Here is a 23,631-nt window from a genome sequence, read left to right as displayed (position 1 = left end):
CTCTTCTGTCCACCCATGTCATGTCCTTCCTCTGTTTTCTGCTGTGATATCTCCACCTGTGGCCTTCAGCAACTATTCCATGTTGTCTATGCCCACCCCAGACTTGCTTCCTTCCACCTTCATTCTGGAACGCAGGGCAGTACAGTAGAAAATCCATCTGTGTTATTAATTTCCTTGGCCTTGGTTGTGGCTTACTGCTGCCCTACTGCACAGGTAAGCCTCTATAGCTCTGTCCCCACAATACACCTGCCGGCTATAAATGTAACCCCTGCGCTCTCTGGAGTGTAGTGACTGCTGCCTCGCAGCCTGCTCTGCAACACAAGCTACTCCAAGGTGGGCAGAAAGAAGCAGCCAGCACAGTCTGCGCATGTCTAAAGGGACAGCCCTTTGCTTAAGGCTAGTGGTTGAAGCATCAGGGCCAAAAGGGAAGACAGGTGTACAGCATGCCTGCTCAGGTGCGAATTGCAGCAGTGCTTAAGTAAAATATCAGTGGTTTTCAGTCAAGGTAATTTGGGTAAATGTGATATCTTTTATTAGACCAATTGAATAGTTGGAAAAAATGTTCTTTGCAAGCTTTTGGGCAGAGGCTGAAAACAAGTTTTCAGTAGAACTTGGCCTTCTAAATAGAGCTGGGTAGGAATTTTCCAATGAAGCATTTTTTTTCAAAACTAAGATGTATTGCAGAGACACTCAATTTAAACACTTTTCTTGCTTTGCAGCTGGAAGACGTGTCTCCTTTTGATTTTTTTGTTTAAATAAAGGTTTAGGTTTTTTTATTAAAAAATGTAAGTTGCTTTGCAGTAAAAACACTGTAATTAAAACCCCCCCAAAATGCGATTGAAATATTTTCATTTTAACTGCATTTTTCAGATCTTCAATTACAAAAATGTTCCAGATTTTGCTTTCTGATCCCAAATACAATGGGAACATTTCTCCAAACCTCAAAAATGTTCCTGTGTTGGGAAAACCATTTCCTTCCCATTTCCACTTCTAGCTGGCTTAAATGCTTTCAAAAATCCCACTATGAAGCTTCAATCTGGTCCTTATTATCGAACCAGGGTGGTGGGGAGTGACTTACTGGTATAAGCATCATATATGAAATACAGTGACTCACAGGAGCCACTTGTAGACATCCTGACAAAATCAACTTTCCTCCTCCTGGGCTACATAAACTCCCTTCCCTACAGCCTACTGTGCATGTGGCTTGCAGATGAGACCTAAGAAGCCAAGGACCTGCTTGCTCTATGTGGATTTTAAAAGTCCAGAGGCACGTTTCTGAAAGGCTGTTGCAGGATTTTGGGCCAAAATTCCCCTCCTGCTTTGTAAAGCAGAGTACTGCCTGTGCCGTGCATGCCAGATGGCTACGTCCATCTCATCTGCACAGGCTTTGGGAAGACACGTACTGCAGAATGGAGAGCGAGGAGGAGGATGCTGTGGGCCTCAGTCCCTGCCACTCCTCACACCCAGCTGGAAGAGGTGGCTCTGGGCGGTTGCAAATTGCATCATGTCTGTATCCCGCATCACAGCATATCCTGCTGTTATGTCCCTCCCCGTCCACCTCCTCCCCGTTCCCCCTTTCACACCCCTAGCCTCTGGCCTTGCCTCTCATGTCGGAGGACAAGTGCTTACCTACAGATCAGGGCTGCAGAAGAGATGCGGCCGGCAGTGCAGGGGATCAGGCAGGAAAATCCTCTGCCGCTGCAGTGGGAGCAGTGAAAGGGTGTTGTGTGGTTTCAGCCGTGGCTGCCGCTCTCCCTCTGGGCTCTCCTACTCCCTCTCTGTTGCTGCAGGTCTGTCTGAGGGGAGGTGACGAGCTGTGACATGCACCTCGGGTTGTTGAAATCATTCCAGACAGGCGCTAGCTGGGAAGCCACAATGCTCTGTACGAGCTGGAGGCAGGTTGGGTTGTAGCAGAGCCCCAGCTCCTCTCAGCCTCAGGGCCTGGTTTTATTAATAGAAAGTGGTAACCGTTCTCTGCCCCCTAATGCCACAAGCCGACACAGAGCTTAAAAATAAACATGAGATGCTCGCTTGCCAGACAGCAGGGACCACAAAACGGGAGCGGGCGGCTAGTTTGATCTTCAGGCAAAGCCACCGGCAGTCAATCAGTGCTGCAGCAGGACGTGAGCAAATCACATTCAATGGTTTTGTTTTGGGCAGAAGGTGAAAATGGATGGACCAGTGGACTGAGCCTAGCAGGCTGGGGTTTATTTTGAGACGGCCATTGCCAAGGAAATGGTGGATTGTGGTGAAATGGGATCAGAGAAGCTGCTGGAGGAATAGGAGTGTTTCTTTTATTTTCCCTCCCCCATGGCTCTAGGACTTTTTTTTAATGTTTGTGTAACAGGGTGACGTTTCTAACCGTGGTCATATTCCAAATCCATTTGTCTATGTGCCTGCATCTGGGCAGCCCCTCTGGGGCAGAATAAGCCTGGATAACCAGTCCCTTACACTGAGGCTGAATGAGAAGCTAGCCTGCAAAGGTATGCATTCACCAAGTGTGTTTGCCTGAGGTGGGGTTTTATTCCCTGCTTCAAGTAGCTAAAGTGCCAGAAAATGAGAGGGGATTCTAGCCAAGAAAATGAGGAGGTGATGGAGACTGGTCACTCCAAAGTTAATAATGCTACCTATGAATTAGGGATAGGTCAAGAGAGTTGGAACTTGGCAAAGTAGCCAGGAATTCGGATGCTTCCCTGCATTTTGCTGCCCAACACATTTAGTTGGAAATCCCAAAGGGCAGGCTTCCTCATCAGAGCTGCAGTATGTCAGGTCCCAGCAGAAGTTGGGAATAAGTTGTCTTCGCTAAGGAAAAAAAGATGTGCTAACACGCATAACGCACTCTAGTATAGACATGGCAAGCTGTAGTTTTAACAGGTTTTGGCTGACATAGGGGTTTCAGCTACCTAACGAGTGATGGATTTATAGTTTTGTCTCATTTATGCCAGGATTTTAACGTGTTGGTTAAAAAGTGTTAGGACATTTTAAACAAGTATTAACTTTTATTCCTAGTGTAAATATGGCCTGTGTATTTGGAAAGCCAATCCTAGGTGGAAATAAATTGAGGCTTTGTTTCTAGGCGGTTTTAGTTAAACAGCAGCTAATTCAAAATGTTAAAAATTACGTTAGTGCCCAGTGTAAACAGCGCTTAGCACTCAGAAAACTGGATTGCTCAAACCCTAGGCCTCGATAGCAAATGGAAATTCACATTTTTCTTACTCTAGGCAGGGCTTCACAGGGCTTCGTTGCTTCTCATTTCAACCAAAAATTGGAAAAGAAAAAAAAATGGCTAGCCAAACATTTCAAACCTCCAGCAAAAAATTGGAGTTGATTTTGGTTCTCAAACTGGCTCTGGGATTGGAAAGTCCCTCCATTTAATTATCTGAAGGAGAGTTAATCTCTCCCTCAACCTCCAGGGCCTGGTTCATGATTTCTCAGGCTTTAAAAGCTGCTTTCCCTGCCCTGGCACCTGTTCATCTGTCCAGCTAGCTCTTAACTTCATCTTACATGGGTTATAAGTGGCCAGCACAGGAATTTACTCAGTTTATGCAAAGGATGCGGAGTCTTTCACTTTGAACTAGAGACAAATACTGGACTCTTCTCAATTTTTATGCAGTTCTTATTATACCTCTGGGCTCTGCTGGGAGTTTTAGCAGACAGTTTTGGCTTTGGGATTTTGGTAAGTTAACATTTGTTTTGTCGCAAAGCATTCTGCATATATTAGGACTTCTGTACATGGTAGTCAAGTATCGTTTTTATGGTCCCTGAAATCCAATTGCCTCTGGAAAGGAGCACAAAAACTAATTTGCCATCATGGGACAGTAGAGGAGAGGAAGATATTCGCCAGCATGATGCCCTGAGCAGTATGTGTACAGTCCACTGGGGCACAAAGTAAGTTCAGAAATAACTTGTCCAAAGCCTGGGATAATCATTTCACAAGAAATGATTCCCTCCCTTTCAGTATTGCCTTCCTGCTATCTATCTGGACACATTATAAGATGCATATGTGTGCGCTTAAGAATTTGACATTTCACATTGTTCCCTTTAGCCTTCCCCATTCAGGCTTTGCCCTGGGTCCCGTGGATAAGTGCTTTGCCCCTCTTTGGTGCTTCTTCCTGCCGTTGGCTTCAGTAATAAACTCTTCCTTCCCGGCTGCTTCGTGTATCTTTCTGACATGCTCATACACGAATACTTCTCAGCACTCCAGAAATACTCAATGCCCCATGGGTTTTTTATTGGACTTTTTGGAAATGCTGTAAATACTTAAGTACAGAATCACTTTCTCTCCCTGAAGGAAGTAGTTAATAGGACTGCTTTCTCCCTTACTCGCTCACACACACACACACAACGTAATCCTCTCCCCCAGCTTTCCTGTTTCCCACAAAAAGATAAAGAAGCAACAAGCAATGGCAGAGACTATTTAGTTCAAACTACATTTTGTGCAGGGCTCTTTACAATAAGACATATGAGGTCCCCCACCTAATGGGATTTGGTTTCATATACTCCTTGGAGCTATAATGGATCAGCAAGTGTAATTCAGTCAGATACAACCTGGAAACAGAGCTGAAAGGGAGAAATCCCTCTTCTCCTTCTCTGTCTTGAAATCCCATCCTCTTACTGCAGTGGAGTAAGTCTGTCTCAGAACTTGAAGCAAAAGGATTGAAGAAGCCCTAATTGTTCCCACTGCAATACACACCCAAGCAAGCCTGCAAGCTTTGCTGGGCGGTTATTAGCCACAAGCACACATTGCAGCTCATTTGGGGGGTGGAGAAGCAAATGTAAAAGCCACCATGAAGCTTCCCTGCTGTGCCAAGGCACAACGTCTCATAGCAAACTCCAGTAGAGAATCCCTCCCAGCAAGCGGATGCCTTGTTGCACTCACCTGGCTGGCTCTGAGCTTCTTTCAGGCTGGCTTCTCGGATCTGTGCACACTGCCGAAAAGTCAGTAGGAATAGCAGTGCTGGAGCGGCAGGAAGAAGGGAGTTTCTTCAGACCAAGGGAGTTTGCCTAAAGCAGGCCAAGCTGGTGACCCGCCGATGGGGAGGTCAGCCGTGTTGGAATTGTGCTCTTTGTCCTTTGCTGAAGACCAGGAGGTTCCTAAAAGGGAAAACACATAGATTAGCTCTCAGAAAGGGCTCCATAGAAAAAGAGTATCACCTAGAACAGTGTTACATTTGGGTCTCTGGTGGGTCCCATTCACAACTGTAATCCATTACCAAGGCTTTGCAGGATGAGGTGGGAACCTGAGGCAGAGAGGCCCCGGAAAGCTCAGGTTGTCGTACTGGCGCTTACATAGGACACACTAAGGAAATAAGGACGATCATTTGCTTTACTGCTTTTTTCCTCTCACATGACTTCCATTTGGACTTGGCACAAAAGCTATTTTGGGGCTAGACTCAGACCCAGGTAAAAGGACAGGGATCTCATCCAGTCTGCTTCCCCCATGTGTTTGGAAGGCTCTAGGGAGCTCTGAAGGTCTGCCTTCCTAATAGGATTAAAGGCTTTCTTAGGTGCGGTGTTCTTGCTGATTCCTCCCCATTGTCTGCTATAACTCTGCTGCAACAAATGCATTTCTCTTACCAAACAGCTTCACTGTGATCAGGAAGTGCTTGCCAGGAACACAACTGCAGATTCTCAAGTTGCTCTGAACTCGTGGGTCTAAGGGTCACTGCATACGTGTCTGCTAGCAATCTAGTTCCCTGTGCATTCTTTGCCTACAGCCTCTAGTGTGGGGCTGTCAGGCTCAGGTAAAGTTACAAGACTGACTGAGTTCTCATCAACATTATTAGACTGTTTTTTAAACTAGTGTCATCCAAAGAAATACAGTCTGGAAGAATGGGTAGGCTGAGGGAGGGTACAATCATGCTAGCTCATTGCAGCAGCCTTAAGAATGGATGTCAGAGGCTTGATCCTGCAAAGTGCTCATCATCAACAATTTCTGCTGACCTGAGTAAAGGATACAGAGAGCATGGTCTGAACTTTCTATGGAGCCCTGAGCAGCAGCCAAGGACACGTATCTCACAGGTAGGCCCTGGGGAGGCTGAGAGACTTGTCAAACACTGGCACCTGCAGTCTAACAGGCAGTATTGCTGCTCTCCATAATCAGACCTGGTTGCTGCCTAACTTGCCTGGACTGGGAGCCAAAGCTAGGCAGGCACAGGGGGACACAGAGGTGAGAGAAAGCTGATAAAGAATTTTTTTGCAAAAATCTACTTGGTCTAATAAAAGATATCACCTCTACCACGAGTTCTGATTCCTGATAGACATCAAGAGCTTTTAAAGACAGGGAGACCTTCAGAAGTGGTGTTGGTGAAATTCTTGCTTGTGCAGACCCATAAGTCAGCGGTTCCCAACCTTTTTTATCCTGAGGACTGGCAAGCTCACTCAAAGAAGAATTTTGGTGGGCCAGGTATAGAAACCATCTACTTTACATTTTTAAATATGTACATATTTAAAGATGTAAATTTGTAAATCTTTACATTTGTACCTGGATGTGGGTTGGGGCACCACAGTCGAGGACATGGGAGTTCCTGCAGGGGAGGGGGCTGCAGGGCAGTGGCCTGGAGGGGGAACCCAGCTGGGGCTGCCCCGGAAGAAGGGGCTCTGCTGCCTACCCTAGTAGCAAGCAGCAGAGCTGCCTCCCTGCCCTCTGCCCTGGGTATTTATTTCCCCACCTGTGTCCCCAACTCCTGCCCAGCTGGGATTCCTGCCCAGCCCAGTGTGAGCCCCAGTGCCTGCTGCGTGGAGCTTTAACCCCTCACGTGACTGCCGGCGGCAGAAGCCGCTCTCCCAAGTGGACAGATGCGGGGCTTATGCCACGACCCAGCAGCCAACCCTTTGCGGCCTGGTACTGGGCCATGGCCTGGTGGTTGGGAACCTGTGCCATAAATCGTCAGACAGGAGCAGGGAGAGACCAAAACAGGGTTCACATGCAATAGCCTTTCCTAGCAGGTTACAAGGAAATTCAGGCTGCCCCCTCTCCATTTCTTCCTGTGACTCAGCCCAGCCATCCAGACACAGACTCATACCCACCCCTTCCCTTTTTCTCATCTTATACTCCCAGTCCTCTTCTTCCCCAGAAAGGTGCATGCTCTTCCCACCCCTCCCATATACATATGCATTTCCCACCCATCCCTCCTCTTTCACTCACACCCATATCTATTACTAATTTATTAGTAGTAAACATTTGTATGAGGGGAGTGTTGAAAGTGCCCATTGCTCTGGGCACTGTACAAACACAAAAGAGAGGCTGTTCTCTGAAGGGCTTGGGACAGGAATACCAAGTACAAGCAAACGAACCTGATGAAGCTTTTATATGGATATTTTTGTTTAGTGGGAAAGAGCAGGGCATAAGGGAGACACCTGCCCAACTGCCTGTCGGTCTACCTGCCTGTTTCTAATACACACGCTGCTGCTCCCCTTCTCCCCTCATCTTTCTCCCAGGCACACATACTCTTATGGGGCAGCAAATAAGGGAAGGAAGAAAGCAAGAAGGGAAAAGGGAGAGAAATAGGAAAGCACAATGCTGGGGGTTTGGAGGCTCGCGGTACCTGGTGCGCAGCTGGTGAAGGGGAGACAGGAGCTGGGTTGGAGGTGGCAGAGCACCAAGCCAAAGGGAGGCGTTCCTATCGGGAGCAGAATTGCTGGGGGTGTCTGTCAGGAGCAAGGGAGGGGAGTGGGAGGATCTGTCCCCAATACAGAATTCGACCCTGGCTCCACCGGGTCAGCAGGGGAGTGCACCTGTCCAGTACAGCATACATCCCATTCACGGCTGAAGTGCACATGCAGCAGCCTCCACGGGATTAAAATATCAGCAGCTATGTTCACATCTGAATCTGCTGGTACCCACAGCGTGCCTCTGCTCTCAAAGGTTTATTGATATTATTATTATTTGCATTTCATTAGTTCTCAGGGGCCCAAACTGAGACCGCTACCCCATTAGTCCATGCATGCGTATATTCAACACCTTTCCCAGTGTGAATATGGCTTCCTAAAACCTCAGTTTAATACCAGGTCATTTAAATGGACAGTGCTAATATCCGGTTTCTGAGGTAAAACAGGGGCTAGCATACGGGTTGTTTCTTGCATTCCGGAAATAGCCTGTAAAATAATGATTTGAAAACACAAATGGAAAAATTTTCCAGTTGTTATTCTCTTTTTAGAAATGGACCAGGATATCTTACTCTGATTGAATCGACTCTGCCTGTGTATTCAGCTGTTTTACCACAAGAGGGATCCCTCTGCCCGTCCGCTGCCTTTTTGCTGGGGAAGTGCTCCCTGGTTGAATGAGATTCCTTAAATATAACGGTTGATACTGATCATTTTCTACTGAGCTCCCACTAATGAAAAAGCTCCATCTTCTTTTCAGGTGTGTTTTCATCACTGGATTCAGGAGGATCACACCGACTTTGCTTCCTGAAATATGAATAGCTGACAGGTCCTTAGTGCCTGTTAAATCTGGACATTGAAGCACCAGGCAAACCTGGGCTAATGAAGCCTCAACACCCCAAAGATGCCTTGTTTAGTGCAGTTATGGAATCCCCCTGTGACATGTCTGGTAAGTGTCTGTTTTACTGATGGAAAAAATGAGACAAGCGATTAGTGATGTGCAATGACCCTGGCTGTAGAACAAGTCAGTAGCAGGGACACCAATCCCATGCCTACCTGCAGGAGAAAGGATGCGTCTACACGTTGCCCTCCAGTGATGTAGCTACATGCTATGTTGCCGTGTGGCACGCTACAGCCATGTAGTGATCATGTGGGTCTATACGTGACTGCCAGGTACATCGCTGTAGCGGCACACTCCCTGGTACAGCATGCCGCTACAGTGACAGCAGCAAAATCTACCCATGCACCACACGCATGGTGCAGTAACCACCCACATTGCGCTATGCTTTAGTACTTCCTCCAAAAGGAAGTACTAAAGCACAGCACCACAGCAACATTGCCATACAGCGACATGTAGACATGCCCAAAGTGAATGGCTGACTCCTGCCTCATTCCCTCTGAATTCCCCCCTCCCTTCCCACTCCCATCGTGGTTACTTTCTGTTACTTTGGGGAAATAATTGGCACCAAGGAGATTAAAATGATTATTGATAAATGAACAGTATAGCCTTACATCTTGAAAAACAAGACCAAGGAACTCCAGAGCTGCACCTTGCATGGCCAGGTCTCCTCTCTCCCTCCCTCCCTCCCCTTTCTGCTATTCACTTCAATATCACTTCCTTGTTTAGAGCAACCTCTCCCATGGGTCCAGCAGCAGAACTGGACTGTTGCTCCAAGTCCTGATAGCTGGCATTGGCCTGAGAAATTCCCCAAAGCCAAGAGGTTTGGTTGGTATGGGGCTCTTTCCTCCCAATTCTCCACTCAAGACATTCCTGGGTGAATCATGGCAGCAGCTCCTCACTTACTTTTCAGAGCAAGTTGAATATTTCCACTTTTAATGTATAGTGTATGGGTCAAATTCAGCTCTCTTTTATACCCATCTAATTGCTGAGTATAAATCTTTGAAGTTCATGGGGCTTTACCACTTCACAGCTGCTGAATGCCTGGTTCCTTGGTTCTTGTACATACATTCCTATCATCAGTGGTTAAATAAGGGCAGGGTTGAGCTGTCTCCAATGTTTTGCAGGCAGGTAGGTACCTGGAAGAGTGTTGAGGCTGAGTGGGGAGTGGCAGGGAACAGGGATGTTTCTTATTAAGACACTCAAGTTCATTGTGAATCCTAGATTGTCATCCTGTAAACCATGCCTGTATGGGGGGGGGGCCAGGAATCCACCACACCCATAGGTTGAGATCCTCACTGTTAAACATTTTCCACCTTAATTGTAGTCTAAATTAGAGAAGCTTCAACTTCAATCTGCCAGGGATCTTCTCTTATCTGTGTCTGCTGAACTGGAGATCCCAACATCTAAATTTAGTTTGCTGTTCAGATGCAGACCCTTTACCCTTCATTTCGATAAATGAAATGGACTTTGCTCTTGGAGAGTTTCCCTATAAGGCACGTTTTCCCATTACTCACATGGTTCTTCTCTATCCCTTCTCCAAATTGTCATCATTCCTGAATTATAGAACCCAGAACTAGACAGAGTATTGGTCCAGAGTAGTTGCACTGATTTCAGATAGGGAGATAATGTAATCCCCCTACTCCTGTGCAATATTCCCATTTTATATGTTCAAGGATCATATTAGCCTTTCTGGCCACAGCATTATACAGGAATCCTGGGTTCAGCCGACTGACCCAGATTACGACTAAGACTTTTTCACTCAGTGTTTCCCAGGAGAGTGTTCCCCTTAAGTGTGCCCTGCATTCTGTGCATCCAGGTGGATGGCGTAACATTTAGTCACATTAACTTGCATACCGGTTTTTTTTCACCTTTACTTACTGCACACTCAATCTTAGTGTTGTCTGCATACTTCATCACTGATGAGTTTGAGTCTTCATCCAGGTTATTTATAAAGATTCCTGCTAGATTTTGTTAGAAACACATCCACTCACTCATTATTTCCCCTTTACATGGCAGCCAAATTTTGATTCAATTATTTTGTGGCCTGTTGATCCTATTGCATTGTTAGTTAAATGTTGTGTGGCTCCAAATCAAAAGCCTTACAAAAACTTGCTAAATCACCACTCTTACTTCTATCAATGAAGCTTGTAACAACAGCAGCAAAAATTTTGTCATTTCACCACAAAATTTTGGAAGGCAGTTTGGCAGCATCTGCTTTTTTTCTCTTCAAAATCCATCATAGATGGGTAATTCTTTTTATTTCCCTCCTTTAATTCTTAGTTAATCAAGGTATGTATTGACTGTTCCACTGTTTTGTCTGAGGCTAAAGTCAGGTAGACAGCCCTATAATGCCCCAGTAGACAGGTGTTTATATTGAAGTTGTCAATAATTGACAATCACTGCCAAAAGGTAGAGTAGTGTGTGTATGTGTGTGTGTGTACATCTTCATTTGTTTACATTAAAAAAGTTAGCTTTGTTAGTAACCAGGGATGTGAAAGGTTAAACAATTAATTGTTTAACCAGTAAGCCCAGTAATAACCAGTTATAGCTTACTGTTTATTATTTAGCATGGCACTGGGCACAGTCTAGCAGGGAAGGGGGGAAGGGAAGCTGTGTGGTGCCCTACCAGGAATTGGTAGATAGCAGGGGAGGCAAGAAGGAGGGAGGAAGGGAGGGAAGAAGAAGGGAGGAGAGGATGGGGAGGGGGTAGTATTATCTAATAGTTACACTCTGCAGACCTCAGTGCAACTGTTTGCAGCCTCCCTGCCACCTGCCATGATCAGCCCAGACGCTGGGCAGGCCCCTGCCACCCATCCACAGAGCTCAGGTTGCTCACAGCAGGCAGCGGGGAGGCTGCAAGTGGCTGCACTGGATTCATGAAGCCTAGCTATTAGGTACTAGTCCCCACTCTTTTCCCCCTGCCTCCTACTCTGCTGGGTGTTGCCACACTGATTAATTGTTTAACTGTTGTAATTACTGTGCCAGGAGGCCCCTGCCACTTTAATAGTATGCCAGTTAGGGCTGAAGCAGTCTGCAGGTATGGCCTGGGCTGATTGCAGTCAACTGACCCTGGAGGAGGGCTGGGCTTAGGGAGGATATAATCCTTGAGATAAATCAGCAGGAACAGCTTGGAGTCTGCTAAGAGAATACCACCTCAGCGGGATGGCTGCAGCTTCAGAAGGTTAACAAGGAGGGTAACACCTAAAGCAGTCTGGAGGTTTGGGGAGGAACTAAGGGGAGAAAGAGGTTCCTAGCTACCCAGGGTGGGGTCCAGACTCCAGACTGAGAGGCTGAGCGTGTAGGACCAGGAGGGTCTAGGAACCCCAGAGAAGGGGCTAAGTTAGCAGTTACCAACCTCGGGTCGCAACCCAAATGAGGGTCACAGGGGTAATGACAGCAGTGCTGCACACAAAGGATGAGCCACACTGCATGCTGGGAGCTCCCCTGCCTCTGGGCTGCCACACTTTGCTTCTGGCAGTGGGTCACTGCCATAAAAATGTTGGGAACCACTGGGCTAAGTGAATAGAGCATCGAGGAGGATGCCATCCTTAAGGCATGGGGCACAGTGTAGGGATGGAACGGAGCCATGCAATTAGCTCATAAGGCAGAGACCACAGGCACATGGTGGTCATTTGAGAGTGCAATATAGGGGCAGCCTCCCTCCTACAACAGTAGAAGACACCAAGCATGGTGAGCAACTGAAGGGGTGATTGCCCACAAAGTGAGGGCTGAAGGGACTCTGGGGGCTTCACAGCTACAGTTATAACAGATTAAATGGATATTTTTTAAATCAGCATTTATGTCCCTATTAACTTGGTTGTTCTTGCAATAATTTGGAGAAAGTAGTATAGTTAGCATTGGTCAATTTAAAGTGTGTAGAGTCACATGCTCTTTAAATGGGGACAGCTCTTTTGTTCCAAACAAAGAGCACAGATTTCATATCTCAGCCCTCATCCTTTAGCCCTTTGAAGGGACTGGTGTTTCTGCCTTGAGGGTTCTGCTGGTTTCCCTCACCTCATAGCAGCAGCCTGTTGCTGAACTTGTGTACATACACACATATATAGGGACCTACCAGAATTGAGGCAGCAGATGGGCTATTCTGTGGACTGACTGCAATGCCAGCTGCTATTTTTGTGGGCTTATTGTGGTGAGCCTTCCCACCCTCCTGCTGCTGATTGGCCAAGGGGCCCTGGCAGCCCCACCCCTTGCTGCTGATTAGTTGAGAGGGCTGACTTTCCTGTGGCCCCACACCTTGCCACTTATTGGCAGATAGGGCTGCCCTTCATACTGTCCTGGCCATTGCCACTGATTGGCAGAGAGGGGCAGGATCACACAAAAGGTGGTCCTCTTGGCCAATCAACAGTGGAGGGAGAAGGCAGCAACCATCTTGGCTGCTTCCCTTTGTGTTGGCAGCTACTCCTGACCCCCCGGTGGGCTGTGAGGCCAGGCTGCAGCAGCCACTGACTCCCACTGGAGAGCCAGCATTTCATTTTTAATAAGTCTTTTCCTGCAATTCTGTGCAAAATCACAGAAATCGCCATTTTTCATGGGTTTCTGCAAAAACTGTGAAATTGTGATTTGAGTAGGTCCCTGCATATATACATCCATACATAGAGTTGAGACCGATTGGCAGTAATATGTAGCAAAAGCTTACATCATACTTGTCCTGTGGGCAGCTTAGGGTTGCAAATTTAGCATTCTTAAATGACAGAAGTAAAACAATTGCATTGCAAATACAGGAGATATGAGATACAATTAATAAAGAAAGAAGGGGCCCTGTGTCCTGGCAATTTTGTTCACTAGTTTCAAAGAAAGATTGCAATTTAGTTCTTGGCTTAGTTGAGACATGAAAATATCTTTATCTTTATAGTACATCCCTTTTGTACAATTGTCATTATCACAAATAAGATGTTAGGGCTGTGTAAGTGGGTTGCCTAGCCTGCTGGTTTCTGCAGCTGGGTTCTGCTCCCTGAGTTTCTCAGCCAGTCCTCCCAAACCAACCAGGCTTTAAGGAGCAGTCAAATGAACAAATAAACAAAATGAAACCTTGGTGCCCCATCTTGGGCACTAGCCCTTTGTCTAGCCTCACAGCAGCCTGGCCCCTCCCTGTATTGAGTTGTTCTGCTCACAGCTTGCCTCTTGCTTGCAAACTATTCCCTCACAGTTTGCTACTTCTCTACTCTCTCCCATGGGATTTAAGCTTCCATTAGGACACTCCCTCATTATCCGAATGCCCCACAGCTGGGGTTTTTCAACAGGGCTGACTGTTCCCTCTTAAAGGCCCAGACCACCCTGTTACAGGCTGTTTATCATGATGATTAGCATGATGATTCATTTTTCTTCAGAAAAAGCCTAGAACTGGAATTGCAGTCGAAGTACATTAGCTTATAGCATTCCTGCTAAATGAATATCAGTATATCTTGAGATGCCTCTGCTTGTAAATTTGCACGGTGTCACTTTCATATCAAGACTAGATTTATAGCCTACAGAACTGGATTTGTAGAATGCTTTTCCACTTTTGAACATGTTTCTTGCCATATTTACTAGTTTATACTTTTTTTTTCTTCCCAGCCTGACTTCACCGCTGAACTAATTATATCATGAAGTCATCTGATGAGGTTAGAGCATGGAACTGGGCCACTGACATTAATGTTATGAACAAGCAGTAAGACACTGATTGTTAAAAAACATCTTTTATGATAAGATTTTAAATAAACTGAATTTAAGATAAGCTTTTAACTAAACCTATTTTACTTGATTTGAAGACATCTTTAAATTAAAAAATCATCCCTTCCATGTTTTGACTTCTGTTCACTTTTCTTTCCCCATTGCCTATGCCTCATCTTTTATTTTAAAACAGACTCTTATTTTTCAGGTTTAGCCAGTCTCTCCCTGAGGTTCTCAAGAAGCAACACAATGCTGTCATGTTGCAGATGCAGTTATTCATTGTAGGGAAGGTTTAAATCCAAACAAAACTTAAAAAAACTGTTTTTGCTGGAATTAAAGACGTCATAGAAACATTGCCTGGAAAACTCCCCTGCAGTGAGAACTCGCTGCTCAGGTTCATTAATGATGGATTTGTGAATGACACCAGTTTTTATATTAACTTTTTATCTAGTCTCTGCCTTTCAATTAATGGGGTAGAGACTGGTTCTCTTACCCCTTCCTAGCGTCTATTTGGTTCGCTGGACCTCAGTCATTTTCAGGCATTGAATGGGAAGTTGTGCTTTTTTGGGAACACAAGATGAAGAGAAGGTCTTTGGCCCAGTGAAACTTCAGTATCCAAGGCATCTGATACTCATTCACAGCAGCTGGCCCAATCTAAAAGAGCTATGTCTCACAATTGGATTTTCCATTTTGATCCACAAGACAGAAACAAAACTGCGGTCTTTCGCATCTGGGGGCTGTTCCAGTAGATACCTCACTGCCCAAAATCTCCAAGAATTCCTTATTTTGTCTTCGTCAACTCAGCCATTTGTGCAAATAGTGTCAGCCAGGCCTGTTTGCACAATGCGAGGCTGGTTACCAGCCATTCTCCTGAAACAGAGGCCGAAGGAGTTCAGACAAAGAAAACTCTGTCTCTCCCCTTGCACTGGCATCCTGGCAGTTAACCCAGAAAACTGCAGCTTGCTTTTATCTCAAACATTTTTTACAGCACCCTTCTTGCCTTCTGGATCTCCTCGTAAGCCCTTCAGGGTTGTTCAAAACTCTGCTTGGCAGAATTTCTTCTTTCTTTTCTATAATGCATCCATTTTGCTTGCTACAGGCTTCAAGTAATTGGTGGGTGTATTGTTTCTTGCTAATGACATCCCGAAGATTGTCACAATTTGAGAGCACCCAGCAGGGGCTAGATAGGCTGCTTGCCAGGAACTCAAGGGCTGGGCTTATTTTGCTGATACTGAAGCAGTTCACCCTGCTCTGCCTTTAGGGGCCTGAGTCTAGGAAGTGTTGAGCAACTCCAGTGCCCACTGTTCAAAAAGAGAAGCTGTCTTTAATAAACAAAATAAAACAAAACCCAAACATTTGAATTTACTTGAGATCTTATGTGCAGAGGGAATTCCCTAAATGTTGCACTGTTGCCAAATCTGTGGGTTTTGTCAAAAAAGGTTTATGTGACAAATGTCATCCAGCTCTAGGCAGCAACAGTGGTGAGTATCAAATAAATAATACATAGTTGTGTGAGAGTGACATTGTAGCCATGATGGTCCATAAATTAAATGTGAGGCAAGGATTTCTTACGGCAGGGGTGTCCAACCTTTTTGAATGTGGGGCTGGATCATGAACCATATTCACGATCACCCAGTGGGCCAGTGAGCCATATTCAAAGACCTCGCAGGAAGTGGTATCGCATCAGGAAGTGATGCCATGTGACCTTTGACACCAATGAAGTTGAAGGAAGTGACAATCATAGAATCATAGACTCAATGAATGGGAAGGGACCTGGACAGATCATCGAGTCCGACCCCCTGCTATGGGCAGAAAGGAGCACTGGGGGCGGCAGGGGCCATAAGACCCCAGCCAGGTGCCTGTCCAGTCTCCTCTTGAAGATTTCTAGGGAAAGGGACAGCGCCACCTCCCTGGGAAGCCTATTCCAGGCTCTGGCCACCCCTACAGTGAAGTAGTTCTTCCTAATATCTAACCTAAACCTGTCCTCCCTCAGCGTGTGGCCGTTGCTCCTGGTGACGCCAAGGGGGGCCCTGGGGAACAGACTTTCCCTGAGTCCCTGCTGGTGGCCCCTGATAAGGTTGTAGGCAGCCACAAGATCCCCCCTCAGTCTCCTCTTGCAGAGGATTCAGGTCCCTCAGCCTCTTCTCATAGGGCTGGCCACGGAGGCCCTCAACCATGTGAGTGGCCTCCTCTGGACCCTCTCCAGGTTCCCCATGTCCTTCTTGAAGTCCGGCGCCCAGAACTGGACACAGGACTCCAACTGCGGCCTGACAGCGCCGCATGGGGGGGAGCAAGACCTCTCTGGACCCGTTAGTGATGCCCCAGTTGATGCATGACAGGGTGCGGTTGGCTCTGCCTATTGCTTCATCGCATTGGCGACTCATATTCATCCTGGAGTCAATCCTGACTCCAAGATCCCTCTCTGCCTCTGTGCTGCTGAGAGGGGGAGCCCCTAACCTATAACCATAATGCTGGTTCCCTCTCCCCAGGTGCAGCACCCTGCACTTGTCCTTGTTGAACCGCATCCTGTTCAGATCCACCCACTTCTCCAACCTATCCAGGTCTGCCTGGATGTGGTCCCTGCCTGCCGGTGTGTCCACTTTACCCCACAGCTTGGTGTCATCAGCGAACTTGAACAGGGTGCTCTCTACACCCTTGTCCAGGTCGCTAATGAAGATGTTGAACAGCACTGGCTCAAGGACTGAGCCCTGGGGGACTCTGCTGCCCACACCCTTCCAGGTCGACATTGATCCGTCCACCACCACAGTCTACGTGGGGTCTGTAAGCAGTTAATATATAGAGCATGGGCCTGGGCAGCCACCTCTCCCACTGCTGTGCAAGGGGGGAAGGCCTGTGGTGGGTGGGGAGGAGTGGTCCATGTCCTGCTAATGTAGCCTGCATGGCTGAGGATGGGGTCTGCATGCTGCTGGAGCAGCCCGTGCAGTGAGGGGATCCTAGGGGCCCATCCCCACAGCGTGCAGCCTCTGCAACACATGTTGGAGTCATCTGGGGCCCACAGCCTCACCAGATCTGAACAGCCCTGGTCTAGCTTATCCTTGAGGTCTCTTCCACGTCTCTGCAGTATATGCCTACAATTTCTATTTAATTAACCACAGTGACCATGTTACTTCCTGTTACTGGCTAACTGTTTTCTTCTAAAATTAAGACCACAGTAAAGTTAAATACCTGTGTATAACACCAAGAGATGTCCTTGATTTAGCACAACATGCTTGTTTTCAAGGTTGAATGCAGCTGGAGCCATAAGGGGAAGTTTGTGCTGTCCATTTCTGCCAACATAATGCGTGCAAGTGTCCTTTACTAACTTGATCATGGTCATTGTAGTTAATTAAATAGAAATTGTAGGCATATGCTGCAGAGACGTGGAAGAGATCTCACGGATAAGCTAGTCCAGGACTGTTCAGATCTGGTGAGGCTGTGGGCCCCAGATGACACCAGCATGTATTGCACAGGCTGAATGCTGTGGGGGTGGGCCCCTAGGATCCTCTCACTGTACAGGCTGCTCCAGCAGCATGCAGACCCCCATCCTCAGCCATGCAGGCTACATTAGCAGGAACTGAACCACCAAGCAGATGGCTGGACATAGAACGCCTCTGAGCTGGGCTCCTCCTGCCTCCCACCCAGCCTGGCTCCAGCAACCCCGTGCCCCGCGGCCCCGGCCTGGCTCCAAGGTGCCCCCAGCTTTGTGCAGGGCCTTACCCGGTGCCTCCGTCCACCATGTATGCGGGCAGGGCATGGGCCATGCTGCAGCTCCTCCGGCTGTGTGCCGGGGACAAGGGGTGGAGCCAGAGAAGAAGTCCAGTCAGGCGTGGCTGGGGCAGCCCTCGGGGCAGCAGCAGCGGGACCCAGCTGACAGGATGAGCCCGGCCTCGCGGGGGTAAGCAGCTCCCCTCTCCTTGCTGCCGGCTGGGGCCTGCAGGCTGGCCCTGCCTGCCTCGCCTCACCGCTGCCTTGCCACCGCTGCCGCTGTGGAGTGCAGAGCAGGCACCAGGACTCCGTGCCTGCCCCAAGCAGGGGACCTCGGGCCAGCGAAAATGGCTTGGTGGGCCACATGGCGACCTGCGGGCCGTAAGTTGGGCAAGCCTGTCTTAGGGTGATATCTTTTATTGGGCCAACTGTAGTTGGGATAAAGTTAGACAAGCTTTTGAATGTAAGACCCAAGATCTGTTTTACATTCAAAAGCTTGTCTAACTTTACCCCAGCTACATAGTTGGTTTAATAAAAGGTATCACCCAAAGAAGTCCTTGCCTTTTGCTTAATACATAGTAACATTTTCAGCAGAATTGGTGGCCTCCTTCAACTATAGCAAACAAATTGATCCTTTGGGTCTGAACATCCAATGCACTCTGGGCATCAAAACTGTATAGTATATAGGTCTGACTTAAAATATGCTGATCTTGGCTCAAGTACTATGCCCCGTTTTAAGTATGGACAGTGCTATACACACTTCATTCTTCTATAAAGCTTTGCGCATCCCAGGATTGCAAATTCTTTACAAACATCAACAAATAAGTCCTCAGTATGTAAAGTGTTGCTGTGATCACTATGGAAAGGGGGAAATTAATTGTCTTTGTCTCTGGTGGGAGCAGGGCCAGCCCAAGTAGTTTTAATGACATATCCAACGTTGAACAGGAAGTTGGCATAAAGATCACTAATAACGCACAGCTCACTGAATTCACATTGGGGACTTTAACCCTCAGACATTTTCTATGTAAACAACAATAAATCCTAGAACCATCGTAGACAGAGATGGAAAACACTCCTGTTGATCCAGATAATCTCTGGGTTAAGGAGGGATTAGCTGTGACAGTCCATTTGGTAGTATTTTAATACTATTATTATAAATTATAATAATCGCACACCCAAACTGGGTCACTCTGTTTGCATGGGGAAGTAATACAGATGTTTTTAGAAATGTTCTGTTGTCAGCCCTTTGCCCTTGGCTTGCTAAAAATCCAATTACTTGAGGGATAAATTAAATCTCAAATGGTCTTTGTTTTTGCTTTCTCAAATGATTTTTGTGTTACATTTTTTTATCATAGAAACAAAACCACAGGAAAACCACAGCACAGCCAGTACAGACAAAATGAACAAAAACCAAATTAAGTATACAAAAATGAAAACAATGGAAAAGAATGTAAATCAAACTTAATGAGAATCATTGTGCTAAACACAGCTCACTTGAGTCCACCCCATCAGTGATAAATATTTGGGGAAATAATAAATAACATATTCTAACTTAAGGAGAGTGCAAAATTCAAATTATACCCCACAATCCAAGCGAGTATAAAGAGGCTTCCAAATCTGTTTGCATAAACCCAGTGATCTCATATGTCTTGTCACCTGTAGTGGTTAAAAATGAGGTGAAAGAGGGGTTTTTTAAAACCTGCAAATTAGATCTATTGACAGAGTGGCGATTTTTACTTTCTCTTCAGAAAAGCAAGACTTTTAAAGTAGAGAATTGATCTTAAACTCCAGATTCCATGTGAGGGATTAGAAGATAATTTGAATTTTAAAAAATGATATTCTCATAAGGGAATTAGCATTTCTGTCTTGCTCTCAGTAGACTCCTCTGCACTGTCGATGCTCTTTCTAGCTACAGAGGCTGCTGCGTAGCTTGTCGATGGGGCAGGGACTTCTTGGAAGCCACTGACATATGTCAAAAGGGGCATATGGATTTTAATGAGTTAGACAAATGACCTGGGAGCTGTTGGGAACATAGTAACTTCCCATGAAGTCTTTAAAAAGCTCTGTGTGCTCACCTGGGCATACATCTAGAGAAACAGAAAACATCTCCAGGTTCCAATTCAGTTTCTGACTGGGGAAAGACCATAGGTGTTAGCAGTGCCTCCTGCAAAATGGACCTACCAGCTAGGTAGAGCTCAGTGCTTGACTCTTGAGATCTTAAAAATTTGCCCCTTACTGGCTTCCATGAAATCAGGTTGGGGCTGATCCACTATGAATCCCTGAACATCATGCTCTGCTCTGGAAGGAGGCAGCTGCAGGGCATTTTTTCTGGGTTGTAACAGAAAAGTCTATAAGCCATTTCACTTTTCTGATGGAGGAAATAATTTCCAATTATCTGCATCTTACCACGACCTTGACATGTGTCCTTTATAAATATTGCCCTGAATGCCCTTGTGACGTAATGAGAGAATTTGCTATTAAAAGGTTAACATAAGAAAGTTGATCTACTTACTGTACTTATTCCCTGATGGCAGAATTTGCTGAGGTGTACTATGGCACAAGGACATTTTGTAGGATAACCTTGAAAGAACAAAATATATCCCTGTAGAAAAATGTAGATGACAAGGATAACTATCTGTTCTCATTATCTCTCCAGCTGCACACTTCCTTAATTTCCCAGTTGTGTTTCAAGATGTACAATGAAGCTACTTTGTAGGTGCAGCAAAGCTTGCAGATTTGATTTAGGAAACGTTGGTCCTTTTGCTTTGTTTCTAGGAGATTCATCCTAATAAAAGAAAAGGGCTAAATTGTTGAGCGCAGTTTTGCAGCCTTTGTCTTGCATCACATTGATCAAAGTATGCTATGGCCAGCATTGATGCCAATAGTTGTTACAATATCTCTGCTTCTTATATAAGAGGACAGAGTTTGCAATAGCGACTCAGATCATTGATTGATAAGGCCCAGTTCCCTGCCTCCAGCAGGAACAATGCTCTCAAGAAAGCAAAACACAAATAAAGCCAAATGCACTCCTAATCAAGGTAAGTGTAAGGGAATTATTTTCTGTGCCTGCTGGATATTAACACTAAAGTTCAATTTCCATAATACTAAGAGGCAAAACTTATCATCATGCTCTCAACTTTGTTGGTATTGGAATTAGGCTTTTACTCTCTGTCTGTTGGATGGGGCACAGGACTGGAGGTCAGAAGTTCTAAATTTTAGTGGGGGGTGGTTTTTGTTTTCTTTTTAAGGAAGATTTTTCGTGTCCAAGTCAAATCGGCCAAATCAATTCCAAATCCATGCGAGTCATTCAAGAACCATATGTGGTCCTGCTACCAGCAAGTATCCTCCACCCCCACCTGGGTATTCAGATATTTCCAAGTACTTTGGCTGGCATCCAAGCCTGGAGACTTGGGGTTTGGATGTGCCTGAGTTTTGCTTGCCCTCAGCCGTATGGCTGCAGAGGCAAGCTAGGGAGTCTCTAAATTTTATGGGTTCTTTTCCAAGCTCTTCCACTGATTTGTTGTCTGACCCTGGGCTAAACTGAAATCCAGATGCAACTCAGTTTCTTTGAGATATGCAGAAACAAAGCATTGTTAAATGTTCTTAAATTAACTCCTCTCCATTAAGATTTATTTCCCAGCTGGGTTAATATGTTCCAGTATTCAGTAACAGTATCATCTCTATCCCCTTAGTCCCCATCAAAAGCTCTTCATCTGTGCTATCCTCCAAATTGTAGACAATGCCATTATTCACGCTGAGGTATCAGGAAAGACCTCTTTGGGTCTCTTCTGACACTGGAGTGTTTATCTGTAATGCATGCACATCTGACTAGCTTTGTTCTCTGGAGGGGTAGTCAGATAGGCTTTCCTGCCCCAGGTGCAGTCACTGAACACCTGAGTATTCCTTGCATGAAATGAAAGGAGACCCTAGGAACAGCAGCTTCATTTCTTTAAAACAAACAAAAACAAGTGCTGATATATCACTTGTTTCTATTTGCCCTCTATTTTCTGTGGGTTCAGCTGCTGGAAGTACAGTGCCCTGTGGGCTCTGTTCATAGGCTGCTACCCTTCGCCAAGGGAGCGCTTTGACTTCTTGCACTGATCTGTCTTATCCAGCATTCACCGCTGGAGGTGCAGTGTCCCACTGAGAATCCAGATGGAGTTGGCTACCTCTTCTCCAACTTTGCTCACCGATTTCTGGTGGGAGGACTGAAGTTCGCTCAGAAACATTTTAACACAGTCTGTTTCTTTGGTATATAGCATGTCTGTATACCAGGAGGTTTCTGCATTGCCACAGGGTGCTCCTAACACAGGACACAAACTGGTTGACACGCGTTGCCTGTGACCCCCGCTGCTCAGTCAGGTGTCTGTAGATGGCCGACTCCCTTGTCATCAGCCTGACTCCTGTCACTCTTTCAAGTGGTGCAGGTTGTCCAGAGAAGTGGACAGAGAGAACAAAGAGGACAGAGATGCAACTGGACCTGGAGATAGCGGGAAGGACTACAACCGGATCAGCAGCAGGGAAGTGACAGTGACAGCAACAAGGACAGTGAATGAACTGAGACTGTAAACCCCAAATTGGGGGTTGGACTAAAGGGCTACGATTTGGATAGGTAAGGGTGGAGGGAGGGTCTGCAGGGGCGTAGAGGATTGGATGCATTTATTGTAACGGGAAGTGCAGGTTTCTTAATGCAGTTTTAAGATGTGTGATGGAAAGCTTATAACCAAGAATGCATATATATAACTCTCTATATATAGAAATATATTTTGATTAAAAAAAAAAAAAAAGTCTCACTGAGAATCCCACCAGCCTTGTTTTCCTGTGTCCCCTGCACCTGCTGGGACAGACTTCACCTTGCCCACTCCCGGGCACTTGAATTCTTGGTGCTTTCAGTGCCTTCTCCATTAACTCACAAGGCCCAGCTGGATGCCTGTTGTCAAATGATTTCCATGATACAAAGAAGAAAAGCTAAATTCTTTTAATCCTTTCAGGGTGTCGAGCCAGCTCAGAAAAAGCCACCTCCTTTGAGCAGGACAAACATATTTTATTTTTAACCATTGATGCCTTTTTTCTTCCTTGTGCATTGTGTTTGCTGGGGGAATGTGGAGCTGGCACCTTTTTCTGCTGAACAGCTCATCAGCTTGCTTCTTAAATTTGTCAGCTAAGAAAAACAACACCAAAATCCATTTCCTTGTTCCTTTTTCCTGTAAGTCACACTTGCTGCAGCTTCTCTATTTCTCTCCCTCAGTAATCCCCTTTGGTCTTCTGGTTGCAAGATGTACCAGGACTCTCTGACTCACCTCTTTCGCAACCGGTCCTTCAAAATGGCTAGGCCTGAAAATATCCATCTTTCACTACCATGTCTTGTTGAGATTTCATAGTTGGTAGGTGTGGCAGGACATGACCTAGGGGTGCCGTGAACTCCCCTAGCGCCCCACTACTGTGCCAAATTGGTTTCAAATGCACCCTCTCTATCTCGCCCGCCATGTCTTTGATGTTAATTATTGGTAAGGGGAGGCTGCCTTTTACCCTCTTTGGCATGGTGCCTTAAGATGTCCCAGTCCATGCCCTGCCTTCAGTGACATGGTGCACTCGAACCTCTGGGCCATGCGTGGGCCCTACGGTCACCCGGGCCCTCACAGGCTCTCTGCCTCGTCTCTGTTGCCCGCCTGCACCCTCATGGGTGCTTCCTGGCTTCTCCCGCAGCTCTCGTAGCCCGCACCGGGGCCTGTCTCCCCGCAGCTCTCGTAGCC

General features: G+C 46.3%; 1 protein-coding gene across 6 annotated transcripts in view; it reads right to left on the bottom strand.

The window, feature by feature from the left end:
- The window catches only part of FGF1 (fibroblast growth factor 1), a 91,740-nt gene that overhangs the window by 46,431 nt on the left and 21,678 nt on the right, over window positions 1-23,631 (bottom strand). For 4 of the 6 annotated variants that reach the window (XM_019535007.1, XM_019535013.1, XM_019535009.1 and 1 more), the window contains exons 2-3: window positions 4,880-5,094; window positions 1,630-1,941 (exon numbers count right to left, since the gene is read on the bottom strand). The gene's annotated coding sequence lies outside the window, so the exon portion shown is untranslated. The remainder of the gene's footprint in view (window positions 1-1,629; window positions 1,942-4,879; window positions 5,095-23,631) is intronic. The other 2 variants (XM_019535008.1, XM_019535011.1) reach the window with 2 other exon arrangements.

Source organism: Crocodylus porosus, unplaced genomic scaffold, assembly GCF_001723895.1.
Source record: "Crocodylus porosus isolate Cpor-Errol unplaced genomic scaffold, CroPor_comp1, whole genome shotgun sequence".
In the NCBI taxonomy this organism is placed as follows: Eukaryota; Metazoa; Chordata; order Crocodylia; family Crocodylidae; genus Crocodylus; species Crocodylus porosus.
This window is presented reverse-complemented; position numbering and strand designations above follow the sequence as displayed.